At 38.9% G+C, this 14,178-nt stretch overlaps 1 protein-coding gene across 10 annotated transcripts in view; it reads left to right on the top strand.

Annotated features, from left to right (window-relative positions):
• The window catches only part of Atp2b2 (ATPase plasma membrane Ca2+ transporting 2), a 271,387-nt gene that overhangs the window by 63,935 nt on the left and 193,274 nt on the right, over positions 1–14,178 (top strand). For all 10 annotated transcript variants that reach the window (XM_048787110.1, XM_048787112.1, XM_048787106.1 and 7 more), the window contains exon 2: positions 12,808–12,902. The gene's annotated coding sequence lies outside the window, so the exon portion shown is untranslated. The remainder of the gene's footprint in view (positions 1–12,807; positions 12,903–14,178) is intronic.

The following is a 14,178-nucleotide window of genomic DNA, read 5'->3' as shown; positions in this document are numbered from 1 at the left end:
TCCCACCAGCAATGTATGAGTGTACTTTTTCCCCCACATCCTCGCCAACACTTATTGTTGTTTGTCTTCATAATAGCTGCCATTCTGACTGGAGTGACATGATATCTTAGCATTTCTCTAATTGCTAGAGATGATGAACATCTTTTTCATCTATTGTGATTGATTGTATATCCTCTTCTGAGAAGTGTCTGTTCAGGTCCTTGGCCTATTTATTCATTGGGTTATTTGTTTTTTTGGTGCTTAGCTTTTTGAGTTCTTTATATACCCTAGAGATTAGTACTCTATCTGATGTGTGAGGGGTAAAAATTTGCTCCTAGGACCTAGGCTCTCTGTTCACCTCACAGATTGTTTTTGTTTTTTTGTTTTTTTTTTTCTGAGAAAAAACTTTTTAGTTTGAATCCATCCCATTTGTTGATTCTTGGTTTTAATTCTTGCACTATAGGAGTCTTATTAAGGAAGTTGGGGCCTAATTCCACATGATGAAGATTAGGGCCTACTTTTTTTTTCTACTAGACGCAGAGTCTCTGGTCTAATTCCTAGGTCCTTGATCCACTTTGAGTTGAGTTTTGTGCATGGTGAGAGATAGGGGTTTAGTTTCATTTTGTTGCATAGAGATTTCCAGTTTTCCCAGCACCATTTGTTGAAGAGGCTGTCTTTTCTCCAATGCATGTTTGTGGAACCTTTGCCTAATATAAGATAATTGTAATTTTGTGGGTTAATCTCTGTATCCTCTATTCTATACCATTGTTATACCTGTTTTTCTGACCCATAAAAAGTGAGTTGCTTGTTGGGGTCATGTAAATTGAAATCCTATTTTATTTCAGTTTACTAATCTTTATTTCTCACTTGGAGGGTAAGACATCTTCCTGGATCATTAAATATCATTTGAAAATGCACAATATTTTATCCTATGGCTGCTCAGTAGTTTATTGAACTAATTCCCTTATACTGGATATTAAAGTTATATTCAAATTATTGTCATGATTTTAAAAACAACAACACTATAATGAATGTCTTCATAACTATGTCTGCACCTGCCAATAAAAGAAGTTCCTGAAAAGTGAAATGACTGGGTCAGAAACTGCAAATTTTTTCCTTTGTTGTTTAAAAAATATATTTGATATCTACAAAAGAAATTATCCAACATATATTTTGGTTTAATAATTCAATGTATATTGTGAGCAATGCAACTCAAGCATGAGAATGTCACCAATGATTTGCTATTGAGTCCATCCCAAAACCCTGCCTCTCCCAGAGGAAACAACCATTTCTTTACTTTAAAAAAACTGTTATTTCATGACTGTATTTCTCACACCACATATTGTTTAGTTTTGTCTTTCTTTTATCATACCACATGTAACCTTCTGAGACTTGATGCTTTAGGGCAACATGGTGTTTCCCAGATTGATCTCTGTGGCTGGGGCAGCTAGTCCCTGGCAGGATGAGGTCACATTCATCCTCATGCTGGTGGGCATGTGGATTGCTCCCAGGGTTCTACTTTTGTAAACAATGGTACTGGAGACATTTCTGACCTGGGTGCCATTCACCTAAGAAAGGAATATAGGGAGGAAAACAGATCAAGAGTTCAGCATGCACAGGCTTAAGGAGAGCTGTCTGCAGGCCAGAGCTGGTGTGATATAGGTGCAGGGCTCCAAAGAGCATCGATCGTCCCATGAGCTTGGCTGAGCTAGAGCATGCTGGGGTCAGGCTTTGCTGCCATGGTCAGCAGTGTGGGGCTCATGAAAGGGACCCTCTCCTGGGCCTCCCTTCAAGCAGGCAGAAACACAGTTGTAAAGGGTGTCTGCTCTTCAGTCTCAATGCCACTCAGTTTGAGCTTCCCAGCATGCAGGGCATGTACTGCGATGGTACATAAGAGGATCTCAGGAGGGATTTAAATGAGAGTCCATCGCTGATAGGAAAATTCGTCCATTGTCAGCTCTCTTTCCTTCTGCCGGGTACATCAAGGCAAGACGTTCCGTCTGGATCCATTGAATCCTTAACCACCACCCTCTCCCCTCTCAAATGTTTGCTAAACTCCATTTGAGCTGAGAGCAGACTCAGGGCCTTTGGTGGGCCATAGCATCTATTAAACTTAAGGACATCCTGTGGTTTTCCCGCTCTTTGTCATGGTCTTTCATTTGTTAGGAGTGGTACTAGTTTTCCCCTGGTGGGACTACAAAAAGCTCCTCTTAAAATAAATGCATTTAAGTTTCAATTAATCAAGTTAAGAAAAAAATCATAAAGTCAATAAAAGGACAGATAGTAACCATCATGACAGTCATAATCCAGTAACTGAGGTTTGGGAAATGCTGAAGTAAATCAGCCATTCCCCAGCTTTTGTCTCGGGACCTTTTACTCTTCAAATTTACTAAGGACACCAAAGAGTGTTGCTTATGAAGGTGATTATCTCCCTCTATATTTTCCATATTAGAAATTCAAACACTTCAATAGTCTATTTCTTAATCTATTTTAAAATAACAATAGTAAACTCCTCACAGTAACATAAAATATTTTATAAAAAATAACTATTTTTTTCCAAAACAAAAATTAGAAGAGTCATGTTATTTTATATTTTTGCAAATCTCTTTAATTGAAGACAGCAGAATTCTCCTTGTATATAGCCAGTTGTGATATGATGCTTTGTTTGATGTATATGAAGAAAAATCCAATCTCATATAGATATATTTTTAGGAAAAGGTAGAGTATTTTCATAACCTTCTACAATCATCATAGATATTCTTCTATGATACTATACTAAATTCAGCTATTGATAGTGTTTAAGTCTGCTAGGGCTGGTATAACAAAATAACTCATGGATGGGTGCTTAAACAACAGACATTTATTTTCTCAGAGTTCTGGAAGGTGAAAGTTTAGGATATACGTATCTGCAAGCTTGGTTTCTCCTGAGATCTTTCTTCTTGGCATACAGATGGCTGCTTTCCTCTGTGTCCTCACATGAACACAACCATGGTGTCTCTGTGTATCCACATTTCCCCTTCCTTTTAGGGCCTCCACCAACAGCCTCATTTTACTTAATAGCCTCCTTTAAGATCCCTGCCTCCAAATATAGTCACATTCTGAAGTTCAGGGAGTTAGAGCTTCAACCTATGAATTTGGGAGAGATAGAATTCAACTCACAGCAGTTAGGATCTTTAAAATCAGCTGTAATGAAAAATCTGAAGCCATTACAATGAGCTTCTCATACTAACAGGTTGAATATCCTTATTCAAAATGCTTGGGACCAGACGTGTTTCAGATTTTGGAGCTTTATGGATTTTGGAATATTCACATTGTATTGACAGATTGAGCACCTTTAATCTGAAATGTGCCTCTAATCTGAAACTTTCTGAGTAGACACAATGTTCATTTCAGATTTTGGAGCATTTCGGATTTCAAATTTTCAGATTAGAGATGCTTAACCAGTATACGTTAAAGCCCTCCACCTTTTTTTTTTTTAAATTTACACTTGGATGACTCTTTTACCCAGGCATGATTTTATAACATCATGCATTGTTCATTTGGAAAATATTGGCTCGGGCTGGGATTGTGGCTCAGCAGTAGAGCACCCACCTAGCATGTGCGAGGCCCTGGGCTCAATCCTCAGCACCACATAAAAATAAATAAACAAAATAAAGGTATTGTGCCCAACTACAACATATATATATATATATATATATATATATATATAGGCTCACTGAATCACATGCATCTTCTAAACATTTGCACATTTTGTCATACTGTCTCAAAAAAATTGCATTTGTGACCTCATACTGACCTCATCAGTAGTATCTTAAAGTACTGGGAAGCCAGCAAGCTCATGATAGCAGATACAAATTTTCCCAAAGTTCTTATGTTAGACGTTCACATTTTGTCCTCATTATCAAATGCTGTCGGTTGTTTTCCCAAAAGTGAATAGGCTCACTTGGTACATTTTTTGAGAAACCATCTGCCAAACTTACCCAAGTCAGAACCACCATCATTTGCAGGTAGTTCTTTTGTGGAAAGTGGTGTTCCACTAGCAACCTTCTTCAGACTTCAGTGGGCAGAAGTGCTTTATGCAAACTTCCCATTTTTTGTTCTCAAAGGTCTAGATTTAATAAAATTAACAATTTTCATCACTTCTCAGGACATTCCTAAGTGAAACTGGCTTTTTTTTTCCACAAGTGCACAACAAATGAACATTATGACAACTGCCAGTTTAGTTTGGAGCCAACTGTTAACTTCACGTGGGGGCACCAATAGCTTCATTCACCATTATTTTGTACCATCATCAATGCAATTGTCAACACTATGAAAATGACAAATAATGTCTTAGTGTTACTAGGAAAACAGTTTGACCTCTTAGACCTCTGAAAGGATCTTTGGGAACCTTCCACAGACTATGAAACACACTTTGAGAACTGCTGACTTAGGAAAAAAAAAAAAAAGCTACAGGAAGAATTTGCAGCCAGACATTGAAGAGTTTCAGAAATGACATTGAAGCTGGAGTCACAAGTCCTGGGCAAAACCTCTGCTCTGGCAGTAGACAACTAAATGGTCTTGAGCAAGTCACAGCCTTCTGGAAGCTGGATGCTCCACACATGTATTAATGTGTGTTCTGTTGCTATAACACAATACCTGAGGCTGGGTGATAACTAAAGAAAAGAGATTTATTTAGCTAACAGTTTTGGAAGTTCACAGGCATGCCCCAGCATCAGCTTGAATCTGATGAGAGCCTCAGAGTGGATGGCATCACAAAGGCAAGAACAAGAGTGACAGGGAGAGATCACATGGCAAGACAGGAAGCCAGAGAGAATAGGGAGGGACTAGACCTGTCTCTTTTGTAACAACTCACTCTTGTGTGAATATTTAGGGTCCCCACAAGATCTACCTTAATCTCTTCCAGTGATAGCATCCCCAGTGACCAAAACACCCTCCACTAGACTTCATTTCTTTTTTTTTTTTAATATTTTATTTTTTAGTTTTCAACGGACACAACATCTTTGTTTGTATGTGGTGCTGAGGATCGAACCCGGGCCGCACGCATGCCAGGCGAGCGCGCTACCACTTGAGCTACATCCCCAGCCCTAGACTTCATTTCTTAAAGTTCCCCCACTTCCTGACATCACCACACTGAGGATCAAGCTTTCAGCACATGGACCCTTGGGGAACACACTCAAACCATAGCCAAACCATAGTGCTACATAAAGGACAGTGGGTGATGCCTGCCTCCAAGAACTGTGGGAGGGGAGGAAATAAAGCACAGGCCTGAGAGCACCTCATAAATGAAAATGCACAGCTCTGAGGAGGAATTGGCAATAAATGGGAAATGAGGCAGAGCTGGGAATATTCAGATCCCATGTTCCCCTAAAGATAACTGGCAGGGCAAGCAAGGCCCTAAGACCTTGAAAAAGATTCACACATGGATTTCTAGTTTTAATAATATTGCATCTTTTCAAGTCTCCCCTTACTGTACATACTCCTAGAAGTTCATAGATCTGCTTACCTCCTGGCAGGACAGGTGAGCCATCGCCTGAGTCAAGCAGAAAACTGGGAGCCCACGGAAAATGACAGGGATTTCCGAAACTGTGATTTGAATAGATGGTATTCTGGAAAACTCCAGGCAGGTGGGGAGCACTTGTTGAGAGGTTGTAGGGGGGCTTCTTATTCCAAGAAGATGGGGTCGAGGTACTTTCCTATATTCCTCCCACTAAGTACAACAGCAACAACAAAAAACCCTTAGACATTGTATGTAGAACAAATATAAGAAAATTCTGAAAGAAGAACACAGACCAAGGCCCCAAGAAATAGTGGTGGGAATTCTCTGGGTCCTCTTTTTGCCCCACAGATCCCAGGGCTGAAGCTGAAGATACCAGAAATGAGAAAATACCAGTGAGCAGACCAAACCCATCCCCAGCAGAAGCCTGCTTGCTCCAGCTAAGGAACCAGAAAGGGTGACCTAGCCAAACACACTTTTAGACAAAAACAGCTCTGCTTCAGCCAAACAGCACAGAAAACACTGAGGTCCATGCTAGCAAAGACCCAGTGGGAAAACTAGACTTATACCCTCACCAGACTATAGTGAGGAAACTCAAACCCCCAATCCCCATTGGAGTGGTGCCAGAGAAGGATAAGTAGAGAGCCAGGACTTTGATCCCCACTAGTTAGCAATACCTCACCCCAAACCCCCACGGTGCCAGAGGAGACCACATTGGAGCTGTAGCAGGCACTCCTAACTGCCCCTCCAGCCAGGGAGGTCTCAGCAGAGGCCCAGTGGGGAGCTGGAATCCCCCTCCCTGTCCTGCCCAACAGCAAGGAATTCCCCCTCAGGTGTCAGTGGAGGTTGATTGGGACTTGTACCCCCTACCTGGAGTTAACAAGCCAGCATCCTCTTCCCCTGGTGGAGTGATTTCAAAGGAAGCCAGCTGAAATAGAAAGTTAAAACAAGATCCAGAGTCTCATAATAGATTCTTCCAATGCATGAGTTTCCACTAAAATTCACTTATCATAGCAAGAACCAGCAAAATCTCCAACTGAATGATGAAAAAAGACAATAAATGTCAACAATGCCATGGCAGAGATATTAGAACAATCTAGTAGTGAAGATTTCAAAGTAGTCCTCAAAAAAAAAAAAAAAAAAAAAAAAAGTTCCAAGGGACAACAATGAACACACTTGAATCAAATTTTAAAAAATGAAAAGTCTTAGCAAAGAAATAGAAGATATAAAGGAAAACCAAATGGAAATTTTAAAACTGAAAAATAGGTCTGAAATTTTAAAAACTCAATGGATGTGTTTAACAGTAGACTGAAGAGGACAGAAGAAGGCATCAATAAACTGGAACATAGAATGATAGAAATTACCTAATCTAAATAATAAGAGAAAATGGATTAGAAAAAAAAGTCAACAGATCCTTAAGGACCTGTGGAACTACAAAAAGGGGATTCATCCCTTTGGACTCCTGGGGGGGGGGGAGAGAGAGAGAGAGAGAGAGAGAGACTCAAACCATAAGAAGAAACAATGGCTGATCCCCCCAAGCCCCACAGATTCAGGAAGTTAAGCAAACCCCAAAGAGGATAGATTCAAAGCAATCCACCATTTACAAGGTTAAAAACAGTTAAACTTTTGAAAACTAAAATCAAAACAAAAAATTTTGAGAGCAATGAGATAGAAATGATCCCTCACATATGGTGGCAGGGGGTGGGGGGCGGCAATTAGAATGCCAATAGATTTCTCATGGGAAACCATGTTAAAGTATTTTTGAAATGCTAGGGGGAAAAATAACTCTATCAATCGAATATCTAGCAAAGATATTCTTTGGGAATGAAGGGGAGATTAAGACATTCTCAGATGAAGGGAAAGGAAGAGAAACTTGTTGGCACAAGACCTACCCTAAAGAACCACCTAAGCTAGGTGCAGTGTGCACCTATAATCCCAGCAACTTGTGAGGCTGAGGCAGAAGGATTGCAAGTTTAAGGCCAACCTCAAAAACTTAGTGAGACTCTCAAAAGTAAAATAAATAAATAAATAAAAGGACTGCAGATGTAGTGCAATGGTAAAACACCCCTTGGAACAATCCATTGGAAAAAAAAAAAAAAAGACTAAAGAAGTTCTCCAAACAGAAAAGAAGCAGGGTTTTTGTTTTTTGTTTTTTTTGGGGGGGGGGGGGAATTTGGAGACACCATCAAGAAAGAACCAAGAACATTTTAAGTAAAAATATGAGTAAATGCAATAGGCAATTAACTTTCCTTTGCTTCTTGAGTTTCCTAAATTATGTTTGATGTTTGAAGCCAAAATTATAACACTATCTGATATGATTGTAGATGTATGTAAAAAGAACAAACAGAAAACAAAAATAAAATGGCACACTTAAACCTTAACATATCAATAATTATATTATATATAGGTGGTCAAAAATACTATTCAAAAGACAGAGGTTAGCAGAATAGATTGGAAAGCATGACCAATTATATACTGTCTATGAGATATTTCAAATACGATATGGGAAGGCTGAAAGTAAAAGGATAGAAAGATTATATCATGCAAATTTTAACCAAAAGAATGTAGGAGTGGCTATGTTAATATCAGAAACGGTTGACTTCAGAGTAAAAAAAATTATTAGGACTAGAGAGGATATCTTATTTTAATATAAGGATCAGTCCATCAGGAACACATAGCAATCCTAAATGTGTATACTCAAAACAACAGAGCTACGAAATATGTGTAACAAAAACTGATAAAATTGGCCACAATTACAGCTGGTGACTTCAACACCCCTCTCTTAATAACTGATAGAACAACTAACTCAACAACACCATGAACTACAGGATCTAATGATATTTATGGACTACACCAAATCACAGCAGAATACACATTCTTTTTAAACTTTCACAGATAAAGTACCAAGATTGATCATTAAGATGGGTCATAAAACTTGCTTCAGCAAAATTAGAGTTGAAATTATAGAGCATATTTTCTCTGACCATAATGGAATCAAAATAAAAATTATAGTAGGATAACATGAAAATCTCCAACCTCTTGAAAACTAAATAATATACATAAAATAACTCATGGTTCAAAGAGAAAGTCTAAATATAAATTTAAAAATATGTTGAACTGAATAAAAATAAATATACAACATATCAAAGTTTGTAGGACATGGCTAAAGTAATGTTGAGAGGGAAATTTTATGGCATTAGGCATTACTCACAAAGATAAAAAGCCTCAAACCAATAGTCCTAACTCCCATTTGGGGAAAAAAATTTTAAAAAAAAGAAGAGAAAAATAATCTCAATCCAAAGAAAGGAAATCATAAAGCCTTAAGAAAGAAAATAATAATGAAAAGATCAAAAATCTAAAACAGAAAGACAAGAAAATCAATGAAACAAAGAAATTATTCTTTCAAAGGATCAATACCACTGACAGAATTCAAGCAATACTAATCAGGGAGGCAGAAACAGAAAAATTACCAAAATCAAGAATGAAATAGGGGGCATCACTACAGACCCTGTAGACATCAATAGGAAAAGAATACGATGAATAACACTACTCACATAAATCTGAGAAATTGAAAATGGGACTAATGCCTTGAAAAACACAAAACTCTTCCAGTTCATCCAATATGAAATGAATAACTTGAATTTAATTTTCTTATAATTACTAAATTGAATCTGTAATTTTAAAATTCCCTCAAAAGAAATCCCCAAGACCAGATAATTTTACCAGAGAACTTAATCAAATGTTTGAAATTTAACACCATTTCTCTTCAATGTATTCCAGTAAGTAGAGAAAGGCCACTTTCAAATTGATTTGATGAAGCTAGTATCAAATCCGTAAAATAGTAAAAAGAACAAAAACAAAAATAAAAAACTACCAACCAATATCCTTAATGAATATAGATGTGAAAGTCTTTAATAAATCATTAGTAAATAGAATTCAACAATGTATGAAAAGAATTATGTATTGTGACCCAGGGGAACCTATTTCAGGGATACAAGTTGGTTCAACATTTAAAAATTAGTCAGTATAAATCACCTTGTTATAGGCTAAAGAAGGAATATCAGTAATTATATCTATCAATGAATGAAAAGAAAATTCAACACCCATTCATGATAAAGTTATCAGAAAAATGGGAATAGAAGGGACTTCCTCAGGTTAATAAAGAGCATTTGAAAAAAAAAAAAACCACTACAACTAACATTATACTAAGTACTTACAAACTGACTCTTTTCACCTAAGAACGAGAATAAGGCAAGAATGCCAAATTTTACCATTTATACTTTACATAGTGCTAGAAGTCGAAGCTGGTTCAGTAAGAGAAGACAAGAAGAGGCATATGAATTGCAAATGAAGAAATAAAATCTCCTTGGTTACACATGACTTGATTGTCTACATAAGAAGTTCCAAGGAATATACAAACACACAAACAGGAACAAACCAACAAAACCTCTCCAGAACTCATGGGTGAATTTAGAAAAGTCATAGGACCCAAGATAAACGTATAAAAATCTAGTGCATTTCTCTGTACTAGCAATGCACATGTGGACACCAAAATAAAAGTTGGAGTGCCACTTATATAACACTCAAAGCAATGAAACACTTAAGTGTAAATTTGACAAAAAATTTTATAGGATTGTTATGCTAAGAACTGTAAAACACTGATGAAAGAAATTAAAGATCTAAGTAAATGAAGAGACGTAGTACTGTATTCATGAATGGAAGATATAATAAAGATATCACTTCTCTGCGATTCCTATCAAAATCCCAACAATATTTATGTAGATGTTGAAAAGACTATTCTAAAATTCATGTGGTATGCCAAAGGAGCTAGAATACTAACACAGTTTTGAAAAAGAAGAATAAGTTTATCTAATTTCAAGATTCATTATGCAGAAATCAAGCCCAAATGGGATTGGCAGAAAGATGACCCATAGATCAATGGAATGAAATAGATGGGCCAGAAATCACCCACACCAACATGCCCAGAAGATTTTAACAAGGAAACAAAAGCAATTCAGTGGAGGAAAGATCACAGTCTATCTAATAAATAGTGCTGGAGCAACTGGACATCCATAGGCAAAACAATAATAATAACAATAATGTCAACTTAAGTCTAAGTTTTTTTAAATATTAACTCAAGTGGACCACAGACTTAAAGGCAAAATGCAAAACTATAAAGCATTTAGAAAAAAAGCAAGAGAAGAATATTCAGTATCTAGGGCTAAGAAGCAGAGTTCTTATGTTTGACACCAAATGCATGGTCCGTAAAAAGAAAAAAAAAATGATAAATTGGACTTCACCAAAATTAAAAGCTTGTGCTTTACACACACACACACACACACACACACACACACACACACATCTGTTTAGAGAATGAAAAAATATAAACTGAAAGAAAATATTAACAAACCATAAAATCTGAGAAGGTTACAGTATCTGGCATTTAAAAGAAACTCATAAATGCAAAAGTAAAAAAAAATTAAACAATTCAATTAGAAAATGAGAAAAAGACATGAAGAGTCATCTCTCTGAAGACTCATTTTTCATTTCACATGAAAAGATGTTTAACATCGTTAGCCACTAGGGAAATGCAGATTAAAATCACAATGAGATAACATCCCACACCTATCAGAGGGACTTAAATGGAAAATAATGACAACTCCAAATGCCTACAAGGATGCAGAAAAGTTGGGTCACTCATGCATTTCTGGTAGGTATATAAAATAGTACAGCTACTCTGGAAAAGTTTAACAATATCTTTTTATTTTTTTTTATTTTTTTAAAAAATCATTTTTAAAAAATATTTTAGTTGTAGATGGACACATATCTTTATTTTATTTATTTTTTAATGTGTTGCTGAGGGATCAAATCCAGTGCCTCACCCATGCTAGGCAAGCTCTATACCACTGAGCTACAATCCCAGCCCCGAGCAATTTCCTTTTAAAATATGCAACTATCATGTGACCCAACAATTGCACTTTAGGGCATTTATCACAAATAAGTGAAAACTATGTTCACATTTTTAAAAACTTGTACACCATTGTTTATAGGAGCATTATACATAATTATTCCCCAAAAGTGGAAATAACTCAGAGGTCCTTAAATGAGTAAATGATTAAACTTGCTGTGGCACATCCATGCATGAAATATTACTCAACAATAAAATTAAATGAACTATTGATAGGCACAGCAACCTGGATGAGTCTCCAGAGGATTAAGCCAAGTTAAAAAAAAAAAGCCAATCCCCAAATGGTTATATATTGCCTTGTTCCATGTTTAAATTATTGAAAGCCTAATACGATAGAGAATGGGCTGGTGGTTGTTAGGGATCAGGGATGAGAGTTGGCAGGAAATGGGTGTGACTATAAAGGGGTAGCCCAAGGAAGCCTCATAGTGATGGGACACTTTGGGATCTTGGTTGTGATGATGATTACATAAAACCATATGTAAAGTTTCCTGGAGCATATAAATGCATATAAAACTGGAAAGTCTGAATTAGGTCTATGAATTGTGCAATTTCACATGTCTATTTTTGATGATGTACTCTGGTTGTGCAAGATGTTAATTTGGGGGGTGTCTGAGGGAGGTGCATGGAGCCTCCCTGTACATTTCTTTCCAATTTCCTCTAAATTTATATCTATTTCAAACTAAAAAAGTGATACATAAATAAATGGATAGATGGTGGATGAATGATGGATGAATGGGTGAGTGGATGGATGGATGGATGGATAGAGTGGATGGATAGACCAATCAATAAAAGGGGGCCAATAAAGACACGTATAACATCCATTTGGTCTCTGCTGCTGTTTATTGAACCCTTCTAAAGCCAAAGTATTTATACATATCATTACCTCTCAAAAAAAAAAATCTTGAGAAATGGGTATTCTTTCTGTTCTCCATGTGGGGAAGCAGGGGCTTCAAAGTCACTAGCCAAGGAAAGGACTCTGTTTCTCTAGAGCACACACCTGTGACCATTGCACCATACCCCCTCTACCATCACGGTCACACCAGCCACCAACAGGGAGATTCCACTTTGACCCCTACCAGCAGATGGACCTGCTGCCCTGAGATGAGCATGGGGCCTGGGAGTGGTGAAACCCACCTGGGCAGATCTCAATGCAGAAGGCAGGGGTGGGGTCCTGTGTAGCTGCGTCAGCCCTGAGGGGAGTTGGGGGAGGGGCACCCCTGTTTCCCCTACATCTACACCCCCAATACTGGCCCTAGCCCAGAGCCATTACTCAGGGGACACTCACACCACTGTTCCCGACCCTACTTCCTGACCTGAATCAGGTCATGTGACCCCTAACCAATCCATCTCTTCCCTTTTCCAGAGTTGAACTTCGTCACCCAGTCCCCAGAGCCAGCAAGACATGGGCCCCATTTTCCAAGGCCTGACGCCTCTCATTTAACCAGAAGACGTGGAGGGGTGAGTTGACACTGGGGATTTGTTGGGGGGAGGAGGGCAAACTGAGTAGAGAGCAAGTGCCGCGTGAGCAGAGGTTGTTAATGGAGGGTCAACTTAGCAGGAGCACAGAGTGTTTGAAAGCAGCTACCTTCCATTGGCTATCCTGTTGGGGACACATGTATCATTGTGCAACAATTGGCCTGTTTGGAGAAACTCCCTGGAAACCCTTTTGCGGTTGAATTAGAAGTGGGGCATCAGAGTTGGAGGTGGAAGGCAGTAGGATATCACGTGATAGATGGTTTTCATTCCCAGGGTCTGCCCCAGCCCTGACTGTTGCTGGGGGATCCAGGCAACTCTGACACTGCCTCTGTCCTGGGAGGACAGACTGGTGCTCACATGAAGGCCGGTAACATCACCTGGCCCTGGTTCCTTCTTCTACCATCTGGGCTGCACATGAAGCCTCAGAGGTGGGCTTACTGTGACCCATGCTTGAGCTAAGAGAGTCAAGAGTGCCAGTCGGCTGAGTGGTCGTAGTATGTTTAGTGGTTATCAAGAGCTTGGGAGATGGACTCAGATCTGAGTTCAAAATACCAGTTTTGCAACTGAGGAAGCTTCTCTGAGCCAGCATGCCCTTATCCATAAAATGGAGACCAGAATGGCATCTTACAAAATGTACACAAAGATAATCCAGAGTACCTGAAACATGGTAGGTACCTGCCGCAGTCTGGCTGGGCACAATCAGGAGCCACTTGTCAAAAGAAACTAACTTTATTTTTAGAACCACACACGCCAAACAAAACAGCTCCTCAGGAAAAACCCTCAGAGCCCCAACTGCCACCACCAGCTTTCCACAAGCCTCTCTCTCCCCCACAAGCTTCTCTCCACCTCCCACAATCCTCCTGCTCTTGAGGCCGATTGGCTGGGTCACGTGGGCGGAGCCAAAAAAGTCCCCCAATGAGCAGCTCCGTGGTCTGAAAGGGCAGGGAAACAGCCCAATGAGCATCACCGCAGAGGAGCCAATCAGCTAGATGTTGCTGGGGCCGCTGTGAGCCAATCATCAGCCGGCAGCTGGAAGTTTGCTGGCAGCTGGAAGTTTGCTGGGGCCCCTTCGGCTGTGGCTCTCAACATCTCCCCCTCTCTGTTTAAACAACAAGCATGTGGCTTAGGGACCGTGCCTGCCTTAGGTTGTCCAATAGTACATATGGTCCTTAGGTTGGTACCATTGCAATTGGATCTTACCCGTCACTGACTACCGGTCCAGTATACAGCCACACCTGTGGAGAGGTCTTTGTACCAG

This window comes from Marmota marmota, unplaced genomic scaffold, assembly GCF_001458135.2.
Source record: "Marmota marmota marmota unplaced genomic scaffold, marMar, whole genome shotgun sequence".
NCBI lineage: Eukaryota > Metazoa > Chordata > Mammalia > Rodentia > Sciuridae > Marmota > Marmota marmota.
This window is presented reverse-complemented; position numbering and strand designations above follow the sequence as displayed.